Genomic DNA, 17,746 nt, shown 5'->3' on the forward strand with positions numbered 1-17,746 from the left:
GCAGATTATGAATTGGGTAGGCTGGTCAAAAATAAAAGTCATGAGAAACTCATACACATAACAGACACTGTGATTTACAATACTTTTTAAATGTTAGTAAAGAAGCATCATAGCCAATACTTGATGTAACTATCTTTTTACATACAAATAGTTTGCCTTTAGGTAAATAAGTATTGTAGATATTTCTTTCTTCTTTCCACAAAACAAACAAAAAACCAAAACTGTAGTGACAACTCATTGGTAGATTTAACATTAGATAATTATTTAAGAATTTCCATAGTGTAAAATGCTGAAATCATTACAAGTGGCCTTTCTCTCTCTTGCCATTTTAATCATGTCTTGGTATAAAATTAATAAGGAGACTGTAAAGATACAACCCCTATAGAAATCCATATAGAGATAAATGCTTATGGATGCAGAGCTTTGTTTACTTAACCATTAAGCTCCTGAAAGCATTGTGTTGGTGAGAAATATTGGAGAGACACAATGTATGAGAAAAGCAAAGAACTCAGGTATTTACACCCTGATGGCTTTACTTCTCTAATTTAAGCCAACAACAAAGGAAAGTGCCATTGTCCTGCTACATTCCTTTAAAGTAACAGGTGCTTGCTGGATAAACAGTATTGATCCTCCAAGAATTAAATAATGACACCACCATCAGATGGCAAATAAGACAATAGAACGTGTAGCTGGGGATAGCAATGACTTGACTATTGTGAAATCTATGTGCTAATATTTCTTTTTCTAAAATTATGCATCAATAGTTCACTCAGCAAGTAAATTTGAATAAGTTATATTGGAATGCTAACTCATCAAACTAATTATGTGCAATGGCATAGATTGCATGCTTTTGATATATCTGATAAAACTGTAGTGCTAACTGATCATGCAGTTCTACTAAGTAGAATTATTTCTAGAACAAACACGGTAAAGAGAAATAAGTATGCCTGTTTGACAAAGGACCTGGAGCAAATTTGAAGATTGAGATGCATCAAAGTGAAACTCATCATTTTGGTGACAGGTATGGCTGTGCATGCACTAGTTAAACATCTTAAATTACCGGGGATTTGTTATGCATGGGTTGCTTTTGTTAGTTTAGAGTCATCCTGGATACGTGTGGCAAAAAGGTAGAGAACTGTAATACCAATGATAAATAATTGTAAAGATTTATACTTGAACATTATTTTCATTATTATGAATAAAAAAACAAGAAAAGCAAATGAAGATCTAATATTCTGCTCACAATTAGTCAGACAGAAGCCTGCAGTCTTATTCTCTATATATCTCCATGACAAGATAAGATTCCAGGGCTAAATTATGTTGTAAATACCTTACAATAGTATAGAATGTTCAGAACGTTAGTTTCCTCTACTGTACTTTCCACTTTACCTCTGTCCCTTGTCTTCTCCAAGTCCTGAATGCTACTGATGTGTGATGGAATCTGTTCCTAAAGTATTTCAAACCCAGAAGTATATATCTGTTCATTGAAGCACACTACAATATTCTTAGAGCGCTTCATTGCCTTTTAGTTCCCTTCTGAAATCATTACCAAATAGTCCTTCTATTTCTGGACTCTTCATCTTCAATTTTACTTCTGCTAATTTCATCCCAGGAAAAAACAGACCATGATCTAGTGGTTATAACACAAAGTGTAGCAGGAGCTCATTTGACGTCTCTCTTCCCTGAGTTGGGACTGATTCAATGCATGGCCTTGGGCAAGTTACTTAGCCTCCATTGCCCCATATGAACCTGAGTCTTAATAACACCTACCTCACCAGGGGTTGTGAGAATTCATTAATAAACTATCATTATCAGTCTTCATTATGCACCTGTGTGCAACCTCAAACAATCCCTCTTGTTCTAATTGAGCAGTATAGTGTATGTTTTTTTCAGGGGTTTTATTTTTTATGTGCAGGGAGAGATTATTGTGTGTTCTCTCTACTCCTGTTCAAGACAACTATTAGAACCAGACCGCTTTATCTAGGTAATTTGGCTTAGTGGAATTTTTTAAGCCATACAGCAACCTAGATGTTGACACTGAGAAATTAAAATGATGATTATTAGGCTGCGTTCCCATCCACTGCCAACTGACAGGCTCATTTTTCTCTCTTCAAACCTGCCAGCTAGCTGGCCCCTGTGCTTCTCAAAGCAGCAAAGTTTTAAAGAACCGAGGAACATTACCCAAGCCACAATGCAATAACTCTAATAAACTGCACCTGTGGATGACTCTCTGGTTTATTTATATACTGTATCACAGGTCATTAACAGAAAATAACCCACTGAGATACAACGTTCTTGTTTACAGTGAGGTTCTGGTGGTGACAGCAGGAATATAAAATACAAAATCAACAGGGAACACTGAACTAATAAAAAGACAAGGGTCTATAAAGCATAGAAAAAAATAAAGCCAACTGTGCAGGCAAAAATAAAATAAAATAAACTTCCATCATAAAACAATCAAAAGCTATGGTATATTTATAGAGACTGGGGAACCCAAAGACCCACTGAGCTGGAATATTTATGGGTGTCAGATTGAAAGTCAGGAAATCTGTATGCTGTCTGAAGTGAAAGCTTGATCCGTTGGATATATCCTTAGAAAAACAGATTTGTTTCCCCTTCTTCTGATGGTCCTTACCAACCTTTCCAGCCAATAAGCTTTCAGATATCTTGATTACTTTGATATGAAATTAGCCTTTCCAAACAGTCATGTATATTAACTTTAGAAAATGCTTGCTCAGAAATTCTAAGCCAAAAACATAAAATTTTGGCCACTCTATTTACTATGATATCATTTCTCTGTCTTCATTGCCAAGAACAATGGCACCTCTCTGTACAAGCCGCTAATCACTAGTAGGTAGCATAATTTTAGGCGTCAGTGATTTTATTGAGAAGATTTGCCTCAATAGAACGGTCTCTACTCCTGAATCACCATATTTGAAATACTATACTTTAATAATATATATTAACGTTACATCTCTCTGCCACTCATCTTTTAAATACCAACACTTTTAAGATAATTAGGCAAAATTCACAATAAATGCTATTACAATAAGTATTTAGATGAGTTTGGAAGAGGACGGAAGGAGGCAGGTAGGCAGACGAATTGGACTCAGATAAGGAAGCGTTTACTTCTCAGTATTTCCTAGGACCAGTTTTAACAACATCTTTTCCGTGTGGATACAGTAGCTTAGTCTTACTGTCTCTAGCCTTCTACATTTTTGCCATGTCTTATTCTATTTTGTGCTGCTGTAACAGAAACATTCGACTGGGTAATTTATAAAGAACAGAAATGTATTTCTTACAGTTCTGGAGGCTTGGAAGTCCAAGATCAATCAGCCCACATCCGATGATGGCCTTCATGCTGTGTCATCCCATCGCAGAAAGCAGAAGGGCAAGAGAGTATGAGCAAGAGAGAAAAAGAGATTAAACTCACTGTCTCAACCACTTTCTCATAGTTAGTAATCCATTAATGAAGATAGAGCCCTCATGACCTAAACACCTCCCATTAGGCCCCACCTCCCAACACTTTTGTTGAGGATTAAGTTTCCAAAGCATGTTTTTTGGGGAATACATTAAAACCATAGCATGTCTCTTCAACACAAGCTTCTAGTTATTTAACAAAAATTCATTTTCTACTACATGCAAAACAAAATAAAAACAAACAAAAATAACAAAATAGGCCCTGTCTTCCAGCAGCTTATTATCATCTATTTAGAAGCTGACTCCATGAAGTCAGGGACTTTTTTTGTTCACTTCTGTACCTCCAGCATTTAGAATAATACCAGGCATATGCTACATGGTCAATAAATGTGTTAAATGAAGCAATAAGTCAATGAATGAATAAAATAGATATGCAAAATGGCATTGGGGTTATAGAAGTCTAAGCACAGAGAGACTGTATGTAAACAAAGAGCCTGGTTCCATGTCTGTCATATCTAATTGCTCAATAGTGTTTTTTTTAATGGAAGATAATGTGATTGAAGAAATATTAGTGTATGAAGTAGCAAAGTTTCTGGATCAATAAGAGAAGTTTGGCTTAGGGTGGGTAGAGATTAGCAAGGGACGGCAATCTCAGTAAAGAAAAAGTATATGATCTGAGGAACCAAGAGGTTAAAAATGTACTCTATGCATCTATGCAGGTAAGTTTTGCTAACACCTATAAAATGGTCACCGATCAGCCTATCTCCAATATTAGAAGCTTTTTATAAAATGTCATTTTTGAGAAGATACAGAATCTTTAGCTAATAAAAGCCCTAAGTAGTAAAAATAGGACATTCCTTATAAATGTATTAATTATTCACATGTGTCTATGGATCTTAATTAAGCAAGGTTGGCCTCAGCTTTGTAACATTAGAAAGGGGAGTTCAGGCTGACTTGTGATTATCTTTTCTTCATAGTTTTGAAAGTAATAAAGTAAGGTGGTGTCGATGTAAACACAAAAAAGGAGCTAGAAAACCAGCGTCAGTGCACCAGGGTGCAGGCCCCATAAGGCAGTTCACCAGTAGAAATCCCAGTGGCAATCACAATGGATGAGAGAAAAATAATTTTTACTATCCCCCTCTGTCTTAGTCTGTTTGTGGTGTTACATCAAAATATCTGAGACCGTGTAATTTAGAAAGAACAGAAACTTATTTTTCTCACAGTTCTGCAGGCTGAGAAGTTCATAATTAAGGCACCAGCAGGATTGATTATTTGGTGAGGGATGTTCTCTGCTTCCTTCCGATATGGCACATTGTCGCTGTGTCTTCCAGAAGGGAGAGGGGAGGAACACTGTGTCTTCACATAGCAGAGAGCGGAAGGGCAAGAGAGCTGAATACTGCTTGAAGCCTCTTTTGTAAGGTACTTAAACCCACTCAGGAGGAAGGAGCCCAATCAACTCTTAAAGACACCACCTGTAAATACATCACATTGGGAACACCTGAATTTTGGAGGTGGCACATTCAAACCATAGCCCCTTCTGAGTTCTCAGCTGGGACCCCTGTAACAAAGACAGACTATCAAGAGAAAAACAAAAGGAAGTTTATTAATATATGTATATCATAAATACATGTTACTCAGGGAAAGAGTAACTCTCAAAGAGGTGACTTAGAACTCCAGCTTATCTATCCTCTTCAACAAAGAACTTTAACGTTTTAGAGAAGCAAAAAGACCTAGGAAAAAGACCTTGAGCTCTAGGGGCAGCAAATTGTGGGAAGTCAAATATAGGAAAACCTCGTCATAGAAAAAGGCTACGTAGTAAAGTTATTTATGTAGATTCCTCTGGTGCCATCTCCAGGCTGATAAGCGTCTAAAGTCATCTCTGTACCCCCGATGTGATATGATGAGAAGGGGAGTTCGCCTCTGCAGTATTCATTCCTGAAATCCATAACCTCAGGGTAATCATGAGAAAACATCAGCAAACCAAAATTGTGGGCTATTTTACAATAACTGACCAGTATTTTTTAAAGTTTCAGGGTCATGCAAGACAAAGAAAGTCAGAGACACTGTCACAGATTGAAGGAGACTGAGAAGATGTAACAGCAAAATGCAGTGTAGGAACCTGGATGGAATCTGGGAAAAGGAAAGGGGCATCAGTGGAAAGACTGAGGAAATCCTAGTAAAGTCTAATTTAGTTAATGTTGTTACTTTTGATAAATGTACCATGACTCTGTAAGATGTTAACGTTAGGGAAACGTGGGTGAAGGGTATATAGAAATTAACTCTGTGAACTAATGTGCCAACACTTCTGTAAACCTAAAATTGTCTCAAAGTTAGTTTTTTAAGCCGGGCATGGTGGCTCACGCCTGTAATCCCAGCACTTTGGGAGGCGGAGGCTGGCGGATCACCTGAGGTCAGGAGCCTGAGACCAGCCTGGCCAATGTGGTGAAACCCCATCTCTATTAAAAACACAGAAATTAGCTGGCCATGGTGGTGCACCCTTGTAATCCCAGGCACTCAGGCGGCTAAGGCAGGAGAATCACTTGAACCTGGGAGGCGGGGGTTGCAGTAAGCTAAGATGACGCCATTGCACTCCAGCCTGGGCGACAAGAGCGAATCTCCGTGCCAAAAAAAAAAAAAAAAAGAAAAGTTTTTTAAGATAAAAAGTAAAATAGCCTTCAATGATCAGTCTTTGTCCTTCCTGGTAGACAGGAAAAGGGACACCTTTGTAAATTAGTGTCCTGCTTTAAGGCAAGTGGAGGCGGGGGTGGGGGAGTGAGTGCAGAAAGTTTTTATTATATATTCTTCTTTCCAATTGCCTTCAGCTTAAAAATAATCCTTATGTCAAAGTGACATATTTTGGAGTGGCATATTTTCCTACCCTTCAACAGTAACTGGCAAATTGAAAGCATTCAATACATTTGAATAAATGAAAGAATAACCAGTTCAAACTGCTTTCTTTTACACAGGCAGAAATGGAAGCCCGGAGAGCTTATGTGGTTTGCTAAGAGCCACAGAGCTTATTAGTGGCAATGTTAGGCCAACTCTTCTGATTCTTGGCCCAGTGTTAGTCTGCATTTCCCTGTTTATTCTAGTTTACAGTGACGCCATTAAAGGAACCGGACCCACTAGCAGCTGCTCTCTAAATATGTTCCTGATTTGAGTCTCTAGCCATGAGACATACATCTCTATTCTTGTTTCTAGTGAGAGATGAACTGGCATTTTTGTGCTTGTTTCTGAGGAGGAAATCATTTTGAGTTGAAACACAGCCAAACTGAGGAAGTCCTGCTGAGTCTGAAGGAAGTTCACTCATCCTTTGCAAATGCTCTGGAAGAAAGAAAAAATAATTCTTGTCTTTGCAGTTTTAGCTAGCATATATTGGGCAACAATCCACTGGATTATTTCTTATGCACCTGTATGTAAATAATCTGAATAGAACTGATTAACATTTAAATTCTAAGTTACTGAAGTATCCAAGGGGAAATTGATTAGATTGACTTGATTTGGTGCCAATATGGTAAATGCCTTAATGTTTTAAACAAATTGAGGCAGCAATCTCCGATGATTTTGAAACATCACACTTTTTAAAAATTCTCACTTTGAAATCTGGAAGAAAGTAACTTATCTCAAACGTTTGTTTTCCTTCTCCTTAGTATCAAATAAATGTTAACATTTATTTTCATAGTCAGGAGATACTAGCAATGGATCACCATTGTATTCCTCTAGTGGATTATTTTTAACCCGAATGGCTTTTTTGTTGTTGTTTGAAAAAACCAAATGCCTGTGGGGCTCAATGTACTTGGAAAATATGTAAATGATGGCTTTCCTCTGTCAATCTGGGAGTGACAATTCAGTAAACCCTTCATCCACATCATCTGTAGCATAATAGCATTTTAATTTAGAGTGAACCTTTTTGCTTAGCTCATATGTATCTTGTGCATTTTAAGATAAACTATTTACAGAGAAGTATAAAAGTCCCTGGAGATGCAACATCTCATTTTCAATTCTGTTGGCAGGAATACTAATTACATTATCACATATTCAGCAGCATTCAGCAAAGTTATTTATTCATTCATCCTTAAGACCTGGGATGCCTACCAGGTCAGTTTCAATAAGCAGTACCTTGAGAATCTCTGCTGATGGTACGTACAGATAATTAGGCATAGAGTTGTTAGAAAAATCTCACCCCAAAAAGCTCAACCTTGGAGATTTGCCTGCTCTTTCATTCTTTGAGCCAGAGAGAAAATCGAGTGGTTGCTAGAAATGAGGAAACACTTATCATCCAAATCTCTCACCCCTACAGGTTCAGTTTCTTAATTGAAGTTTGGTTTTAGTTCTTAGAATAGCAAGAGAACTTGTTGACAGTTCAATATTGTGAAAATATTCAGAATTTACATGTGGAACAATTTGGCTCTTCAGATGATTTTGAAAGTGAATGTGCTCTGATTAATGCTGCCTACCTTTACCTTTGAAATCTTTAATAATCATTGGTTAACGCTAATCATTTACACTGCACATCATCTTCCAGTAATCTTGCTCTACTGAGATGTTAAAGGAACTAGAAGAATATAAATATTCATATTGTATTATATACGTCAGATTTTCCTAGTAGTATTAAGTGTTGAGAAAATGAGCACCTGACAATGACTATGCCTTGGAAGAATATAGTTTGATAACAAACAACCTGATCTGAGAAATTGCCCAATTTCACAAAGCAAATGATAGCTTTGCTATTATTCCAGGATTGTAGCAAAACTGTCTTCTGGTTTGTGTCACTCAAAATGTAGAGAAAAAGTAAATCACAGACCACAAAGCAAATTCCTTGTTGGGTCATTAGAGCTTGCTTTTGTCTCGGGTTTGGATTTTCTACCTTTTTTCCTCAAGGCATTTGTGAGTTACCTTAGATTAGCTGCAATATTTGGGCTAAATCCTATCCGATCCTGACCCCAGGCACCCCCTCCTTTAATATAGGAGAATTCTATCTTCTCTTCCTACCATGAGAGCCAATGGAAATTCAGATGTAGGAAAGGAGTTTCATTCTCAGGGTGTTGCTACACACTCAATGTCAAAAAGCAACTGGAAACCCAGTAAGAAATCTGACTTTTGCACATCTTTAATGTCACTTTCCCCTAGAAATAGAAGATAAAAATGGTTAGGCAGAAAAAACCCACTGAAATACATTTTTCTGAAAATGGTAATGTTAGAAATCTATTCCTTAGGGATTTAGAGTTCATAATAAAGATCCCAGAATGCCGAAGCTTTTTTGGTAACAGTACATGATGATGGAAAGACATTTTTCATTTTCGGAGTTCTCTTTTAAATGATGATTTTCTTTACTATACATAATAGTGATTTTGGGGTCAAATATTCATCTTTTTAAATTGATATTGTAAGTTAAAAGGCCAGAGAATTTTACTTGGTCAAAGAATACATTCAACTTCTCTTTACAAATAGTTTAACTTGTTTAATGGCTTAATTTTCTGGCAATTGTCTCTTGAGAATGTAACAACAGATCACCCAACACTGGCTATGAGATGAGTAAGCTGTATTCCCTCAAGCTGAATTGTAACTATACAATTCAGACTCCATCGGGAAGTTTTCCTTCTAGTAATAAGATGGAATGCAATATCTTCCCAATCCTACAGTGGAGTCTAAACCATAGTAACAGATACAGAAAGCATAAAAGTTTCACTAGAGAAAGAAGAGGGCATAGGGTAATGCAAGCAGGCATGCCATTTCTAGGATAGTAGAGACGGACAAAATTTTAGAGTTTATTTAAAAGAAACAAAACTTTTGCCTAGCAAAATAATCAGCAAGTGTTTGATATGTAAAGTCAACATTCAACAGCTGCAAATGGATGTCAAAAATGTACAAATATCAATAATGGTTCTAAGAGGTAAAAGTGATGGCCAAGCACAGCTTTGTATGGGGAAAGGAATGCTGTGGAAATGAGGAAAAGAAGATGAGTAAGACTTGGATATTGCAAAAACAGGAGGCAGCCAGACTGAACTCACATTGACATGGTTCTCTTGGAATAAACTAAAGGTTTCTCCAATTCTTTGGTGAGAAATGGTATAAAAATAAATGTATCCTTTGTCATCTGTTGTCTATGATTATGCTTGACAGTACAATGCTTACAACATTTTTTCTGTAGTACAGATTAGGTCATTCCAATGAATCATTTCACTGTTTGCATTAAATTCTACAGCTATCTGGACTGGTAGGGACCCCTGATTATTACAGTGAAGGTCTTGGTGCTAGAATTTTTGCAAACAAGGAAACAGCTCACCATTCAGAGGGCCCTGCGTTGCATGTTTCTACATTTTTATGATACCAGCCAAAAAAACTCATGGGATCCACATGTGATTGACTCTTTGGTTCATAACTCTTCTTGCAGGTGTCATGACACCTGGAAGTTTAATTTGAAGAGATCAGAACATTTTTCAGCAATAATTCTTGTGGATTTATGCTTGTCGTTTCCATTATTTAATTAATTTTAACTTATTTTCTAAACTCATTTGAGACAAAACCATTTAGTTTAACTATGATGTGTATGTCTGTGTGTGTCAGTGTGGATGTGTGTGCAAGGTGGAAGGAGAGAGAGACAGAGAGAGAAACACATTAATGTCAGACAAGCCCTGTCGACATCAGTCCAGGTGAAATTGAAGTAAGAAGATACTACCAACATTTTGGATTTGTTACTTCACATTGGCAGAATATAAACCAAAAGAGGGGCTATGTCTAACATGATCTATGAACTAAGTACTTTTCAATGGCATCATAGTTCAGTATGTGGAGAGGAGCATCATTGGAGTAGAGTAGTATCTCAGATAGAATTTAGGATCCAAAGCCAAAATTACCTTTGAAAATCTCTTTCATCACCCACAGAGCGTTAGTATTAAACCCTCTCTTAGTAAGTCCAACTCAGTTTTTCTTTCAGCATATCAATAGATCACTATTTCCTTGGCTGGGCATTGAATGAAATAATTTACACTCACTTTTAAGAGCTATACTGAATGGGAGCATGCAAACATCTTCAATTATAAGAAGTACACTCATAACAGTGAGAATGTTGCATCAGAAAATTGCTTTAGAAATGATGTTCTCATAGCACATTCATATAGGGGCATTCTTTCATCAAGTAGAATGCCAGGTGAAATACGGGTTGTTATAACATTGATTATTATGTCTGTGTGTATGTATCTGTGTATGTGTGTTGCCTTTAGCTGGGCATGTAGAGTAAACACACTGTGTTGTAAATGCAATGCCACCATAATGGATTCAGTTTGGTGACTTCGTTGGGTGCATTTTTGTAGACTGTTGTTCAATCTGTTCGTTTCTGAATCACACAGACATTGCCTAATGTTTATGTAAACTTATCAAGCTTAAGAATATTCTTTAACCTTCTTATAACAGGCCCCACTGTTCCACCTGCTGAGACTCAAACAAACACCAGTGTGTCTTAAGAATGTCTTTGCTGCTGCTGCAGTTAGATGCTTCCTCAGGGATCCTAGGAATAGCAACAGCCCAGGAAACTCCATCAATGTTACAGCTATGTGCCTGAGCTTTGGTTAATCTTCTAGAACTTGTAGCTGAGGTAGAAGGAATGGGTGGTAACACACCTGAAACTTTAGTTTGGAATAGATCAGAACATTCTTTTCTCTGTCTTACAAGTAAAGCTTCTGGCATACTGCACCCTTTCAAACATCCCTACTCCTGTTCAAAATAAGATCATGATAGCTCTATCTTCATAGAATACTTTCTCTCTGTTTAAGAGGTTCCCACTTTAAAAAATAAAAAGGTCCACAAGGCTTGAATCCACTTGAATTGTCTAAAACAATTATAGTGTCTTCTATCTGAGAAAAAATGTTTGTGTCCATTAAATGTTATCATTAGTGGCCTTGATGATAGTGAGTCTAAGCCAGAGCTTCTAAATAGGAAAGGGTTCATTTGCTAAACAGGCCCTTGTGGGTCAGGGGAAAACTGTCCCTTCATAACTGATGACTGATATAATTCAGCAAGCCTGAGCTTAATATGAATGTGCTGGCCTCTTTGTAGTATAATCTGATAGTGTGTACTGCAGGACTTCCGACAGTTACAGCAAGAGATGTCGCTCATTTATATTAAAAATAAAAATGGTAATTTTTCATTTTTACTTCTCTTGGATGATTGTAAAACTAACAACTACATCTGCATTTGACATGAACAATGATTTATAAAGAACAGTCTGTAAGTCTCAATAACCTTTAGAAGTTAATAAACTTTAAATGATATGCAAATGGAGAATGAAGACTGTATATACATTCTAAAAGTAATAGTGCAGGAAGTAAGCATAAATGGATCATAAATGGATCATGGACCAGAAACTAATATATCCACTAGGATGTATTAATCTCCTAGTCTAAAAAGAAGAAGGAGTGGAAGGTTGAGGGGGAGGTGGGGAAAGAAAAGAAGGAGGAGGAAGAGGAGAAGGACTTGCTTAAATGTGTATTTAAATTTCAGTTAAATAACACTAAAATCTTTGTGAAAAAAAGTAGACATTCACATTTTTTAAATTAGGAAAAGAGCAAAATAATAAAGGAACTGTATTAACCCAAGGGAAACTTTAATCAGCGAGTAATCTTAGTTTTCACACAGGCAGTATACAGTGTAGTAAGAAGAGCATGAAGCTCAGAATCAGAGGAACCAGGTTACACTCCCAACTTTGCTTGACAGTAGGTAAGTCACTTCACCACTGGGTCTTTGCTTTTTCTTTGTCTTTCTCACAGGGTTTGGTTATGCTCAAAGTAGAGTATGTACATCAGAGTATTCCACAAATTATTCTTTTTTAGTAAGTTGTACTTAATTGAGTGGAAATGAGTTCAAGTCCCTACTCTGCCACTAGCGAGAAGTATGATCTGTGGCAATTCCCTACATCTCTAGGGACCTGGAGTGGAGGGGTTCTGTTGTCACAGAATCCATGTGGTTTCTTCCATTTCAAAGCTCTGGTTATACAGTACAAAAACTACAGGCCAGTAACCCTTTCCATCAATTTTCTCAGTGACCGGTGAATTTCTAGGAAAAAAAAAAAAATACGAAGAGCTCTTGGTGGCCTGAAAGAGTTAATGTGGATTCCTGAACAGCCTAGTGACAACCAGAGAATAATTATATTTGGTTGATTATGACAAAGAATCTGATCTCATTTGTAGTGCCAAAGCTGTCAAGCCCCATGGACCAGAAGCCTATCACCAAATATTAATTTACCTGTTGTGTGCATCTCATAACTGACAGCTATGAATCCCATATCATTTTTGGCGGCCTTCCCACTGACATGTTCTTTGATTAAGAAAATAGTAAGCCAGAAAGCCAGTGTGTCCATAATGTGGCCACCTCAGTTTAGCCTCCTTATTATGCTGGAATATTTTCCCCTAAATTAGATTTCCTGTCTTCATAGTGGCAGTTTACATGAATTTAATACATTACAAAATGTGCAGTCCCTTGAGATTCTGTGATAGATTGCAGTATTTGAAACCCATATTTCCATGGGAAATAAAAACCTAGGCCATGGCCAAATATTTTATCAGCTTAGCATTATCTTGAGATAATGGCACTATTAACGCTTGTCAACCTTCTCAGCTTCCCAGGTCTTGTGTTGGCTCTTTTCTTGCTTCTGACCAAGGTGTTGAAAGCTTTAAAGCTCTGAGCTACACCAGCAATAACCAACCTTGATAGGTACCCTTTGTACTATGTTGTCTGGCATATAACAATGCACAATGGGCCCTCTTTTCTTTTCTCCTCAATGATACTGAATCTGATGATCAATTATGCTACATGGGATGAGATTACTTTATATTACAGCTTGGCTGTGATTGGCTGCTAAAGCCATGTCAAGGGATCACAGCACAGCTGTGAGCTCTTACTATAGGATGTCTGAAAGAAGGGACATCATGTAAGAAAAAGGCAAAACACAAAATCCAAAGACTCAGCAAAGTGAAATCTAAAGACCCAGGAACAACAAATTACCAGCTAGGAAACACCAGAAGCTCCTAGATGAAACCGAAATGGGCAAGTAGAGGCAAATCTTTCATTGGTTTATTCAGATCCATTTAACTAAATGAAAAATAAAATAAAAGATCAAGACTTATATAACTACATACACTTATTTTGGCTCTTTCCCTCTTCCATATCTGTCTTTACTTTTAGTTGTCTGTCCAGGAGTTGGGTTTCTATAGGTTGAGAGTTGTTTTTGATTTCCGAATTACACTACTTTTTTTCTTATCTCACATTTTCTCTACATAAAGCTTCTGTCTGGGCAAAGGGTACATTGCTCCCTAAGGAATTCAGAAAGTCATTTCTCAGTACACATCTCTGCTTTGCCCTCAAATTTAAATTCTGGTGCCTTAATAGTCACCAGCTAACTTTTATTAGTAGGCTGTGCTCTACATACTGACTGACAACTGAAAATTGACTTTTCTATTTTTGGTAATATTCCAACCATGGCCTAAACAACAACTGCATATGCATATGCATGGTAGTAGTCTAGGTGCAAGGAGAATGTTCAATTAGAGCTAAGCTTTCACTTGATATTCTGTTGTAACAAAGGCATGAAAGAATTGAAATCAAAGACATGTTAGATTCACAAGCAGTGACTTAGAGTTTGTTTTTATAATCTTTATGTAAAAGGTAAAATTTGGAATTTAATCATATGCCAAAAAATATAACTTTAAAAATGAGGACTCTGGTTTTAATCAAATGTCATCAGAATTGGAAAAGGATCAATGTAAGTATTTCTTGTAACTGCAATGAGTCAGTCATTCCCCTCACATGTTCTGCATAGTCTCAAATAATTTGAATGAGAATTCTACTTCCATTTTCTGAGAAAATCGGCTCACATATACTGTCATGCATAGTAGCTATACAATTTGCATCAGTTTAAGGGAATCACTTTGTGGGAGGAAGACAACAAAGTCTGTGCCTCCCTGTTCATGGAAATAATTTATTTTGCTTGGACTTGGAAGTAAGGAGGGAGAAAAATACAGTAGTAGTAACACCTTTGATATGGTTTGGCTCTGTGTCCCCACCCAAATCTCATCTCAAATTGTAATTCCCAACGTGTCCAGAGGGGGAGCTGGTGGGAGGTGATTGGATCATGGTGGTGGTTTCCCCCATGCCGTTCTTATGATAGTGAGGGAGTTCTCATGAGGTCTGATGGTTTAAAAGTGGCAGTTTCCTCTGCATGCTCTCTCTCCTGCTGCCATGTAAGATGTGTCTTTCTTCCCTTTTGCCTTATGCCATGATTGTAAGTTTCCTGAGGCCTCCCAGCTATATGGACTGTGAGTCAATTAAATTTCTTTTCCTTATAGATTACCCAGTCTCAGGCAGTTCTTTATAGTGTTAAGATGGGCTAATACAACCTTACAGCTAGCTTTAGCATTCACGGTACGTATTGAAAGTTTCTGTGAAAGTATGATAGCATGCTTCATGAGGAACACACAAGAACATGTCGCATACTTCTGATAATCATTTAGTTCGCAACATGATGCAGGCTGCAGGTCAGTTCCTTGAAAAGCAGACTCTAAAGCAGAGATTTTCATAGAAGTTTATTGAGGGTAGTTCTTCAGATAAATAGAGAGATATCATAGTGAAGAGAGAAGGACTAGGTAGAGGGGAGGGTTGAAGTGTAATGTAGGCCCAGTCTTAGCCAGTACTGTCAAGATCTCTGGAGCTGAGATGCTATTCAAAGTAATCCCAAAATGGCACAAGAGGCTAGGCCTTTATACCCTGACATGGAACAATCAGTGGATGTGAATTGCTCTGGGAAGGGGACATCCCCTTAGATGAAGATGCTCTCTTCAACTGAGGTCAAGTCCCAGAGAGGGACACAACACTCTCAACCACAGACTCTCCCAAATCCTGGGAAAAATGGCCACCTAAGTCCTCAAGGGGAAATCTGGGCAGCACATTTTAGTATCTACTACAGGAAGAGTGTATAATAAGAAGGCAGCACGATAGATTTGGGAACACATGAGCTTTGAATTTAGACAGACCTACATTCAAAGATTGGATCAGACAATGACAAATTATGATAACCCTAGCCAAATTGTTTAACCTTTAGAAGTTTCTGCTTTCTCATCTGAAAACTGGGAATGAGAATATCTCCCTCACTCTGCTGTTGTGATTATTAAGTTAGACATTATATATAATATGCTCCCATTGTGCCTGGCACATGTTAGATGTTCAATAAGCATTGGTTCTATATTCCTCATTGCTCATTTTATACAAAAAGAAAATTAGTCAACTAATTTTTTGAGCATCTACTACCTTCTGAGCACTATGCTAGTACTGTTAGAGGGTAAAAATAAATATAAGGCATGTCCTTGTCCTGAAGTACTTATCACTTAGTTAGAACAAATAAGACTAACACAAATAAAATCAGTGCAAATAATAACATTATAAAATCATTGAATATTAAATTAAATGTTTGTTTATAGAAAAAGATCAATGACAGCCAGACTAATCAGGCAAGGAACAAACAAACAAGTTTTATCAAAGAAGTAATTCTTGACATGGGCTTTAAAGGGCAGGTCAAATTTAAGTACTTGGCAAGAGAAATAAAACATTCTGAAGAAGGAATACTTACAGAGACAGATGAGAAAGAGCAGGGCTTTCTCTGATTTGAGTGTCATTTTGTATATGGAACTACGCAATTTTGAATAGCCATTCATAAACTGCCACCCTGCAGTTCAGCCTAATCCCTCTAGAGCTGTTGCAAAGCTGACTCTCTTTAACCTATTAAAATAACATGGGACTAGTGAAAACTGAGAATGTGTGTCAGAAAGAGTGAAACCAATGTTTATTTGTATGGGTACACATTGATCCCTGACTTCTACTGACCTTCCTTTTATACCTTACTCCCCTATTAGAAAAGTCACTTGCACACTAAATCTGGTTTATGCAACTACTAAAATGCTTAGTCATAGGCTGAATTGTATTAGCATGAGCTGTGTGCAGATAAGTCCTTCATTGACTTCCTGTATATCTGGCACTGATCTGCTACTGTCAGGATCTGAAGGGCAAAGGCCATGTTTTGTTCATTTCTGTATTCTCAGCATCCAACATAGGAATGATTACCTAATCATGAATGGACAAAATGAATTTGTTGGCAGTGAGTGAATTTACCTAATCAGAACATGTTGTAAAGTAAAAGCATAAAAGATCATCAGACAGGTAGTGAAATTATGAAATACATTGACAAGTGACAAGTAGGTAAGGTAGCTTAGACTTGAAGTAAGAGTGATTGTGATTTTGAATCAGAAGAGTTATATAATCAAAGTTGTTTAAGGTGGAATTATTTAATAGCCAATTATAAGATAGAAGAGACAGCAAGAAGCTATAGGGGAAAAAAACAGACAATTTTACTGGTAAATTGGATGTAATTTACCAATTATAATTAGATAAAAAGTTTAATAGTACAAAGACAGCTCCTGGATGAAAGTTCAAGACATAAGAAAATTTGAAAGAACAGGCACAGATTTAACAGTCGAAACCAGTATAATAAATGTGTTCTCCAAAAATGGGAATTAGAAGGAGAGAACTCCAAACTCAGAACTAAGCCTTGGGGAATGCTCACAGTTGATCAGATACGCAGTAAGAAAGATCTAGCATTGACTATAAATAAAAAAGAAAAGAGTGGTTCCATGAGGGTGGAGGTGACCAAGCATACCAGAAGTTACCAAAAGGCCCAGAGTAGTCAAAAAGTCACTAGAATTAGTGTTTAAAAAAAAACCCTTTGGGCCAGGTGCAGTGGCTCATGCCTGTAATCCCAGCACTTTGGGAGGCTGAGGCGGGCAGATCACTAGGTCAGGAGTTCAAGACCAGCCTGGCCAGCATGGTGAAACCCCGTCTCTACTAAAAAAATACAAAAAAATCAGCCAGGCCTGGTGACAGGCACCAGTAACCCCACCTATTCAGGAGGCTGAGGCAGGAGAATCGCTTGAACCTGGGAGGCAGAGGTTACAGTGCGCTGAGATCGCACCATGGCACTCAGGCTGGGCGACAGTATAACGAGACTCTGTCAAAAAAACAAACAAACAAACAAACAAAAACACCTCCTTTATGCCCTTTGAAAAAGTAATTGAAACTGATGGGACTGGAATGCTAAAGGTTGGGCAAGGAAGCAGGTAGAGAAGACATGGAGGTCATGGGCATTGTGATGATTACTTTTATGTGTCAACATGGCTAGGCAATGATACCAAGTTGTTTGGTCAAACACTAGTCTAGGTGTGGCTGTGAAAATATGTTTAGATGTAATTAATGTTTACATTAACAGACTGAGTAAAACAGTTTACCC

The 17,746-nt window shown here is 37.4% G+C and overlaps 1 long non-coding RNA gene across 1 annotated transcript in view; it reads right to left on the minus strand.

Moving 5' to 3' along the window:
• LOC134808279 (uncharacterized) overlaps positions 1-17,746 on the minus strand; it is a 304,981-nt gene that overhangs the window by 284,427 nt on the left and 2,808 nt on the right. The window contains exons 2-3 of the long non-coding RNA XR_010150893.1: positions 4,642-4,892; positions 3,303-3,361 (exon numbers count right to left, since the gene is read on the minus strand). This is a non-coding gene — a long non-coding RNA (uncharacterized LOC134808279). The remainder of the gene's footprint in view (positions 1-3,302; positions 3,362-4,641; positions 4,893-17,746) is intronic.

Source organism: Pan troglodytes, chromosome 15 (assembly GCF_028858775.2).
Source record: "Pan troglodytes isolate AG18354 chromosome 15, NHGRI_mPanTro3-v2.0_pri, whole genome shotgun sequence".
Taxonomy (NCBI): domain Eukaryota; kingdom Metazoa; phylum Chordata; class Mammalia; order Primates; family Hominidae; genus Pan; species Pan troglodytes.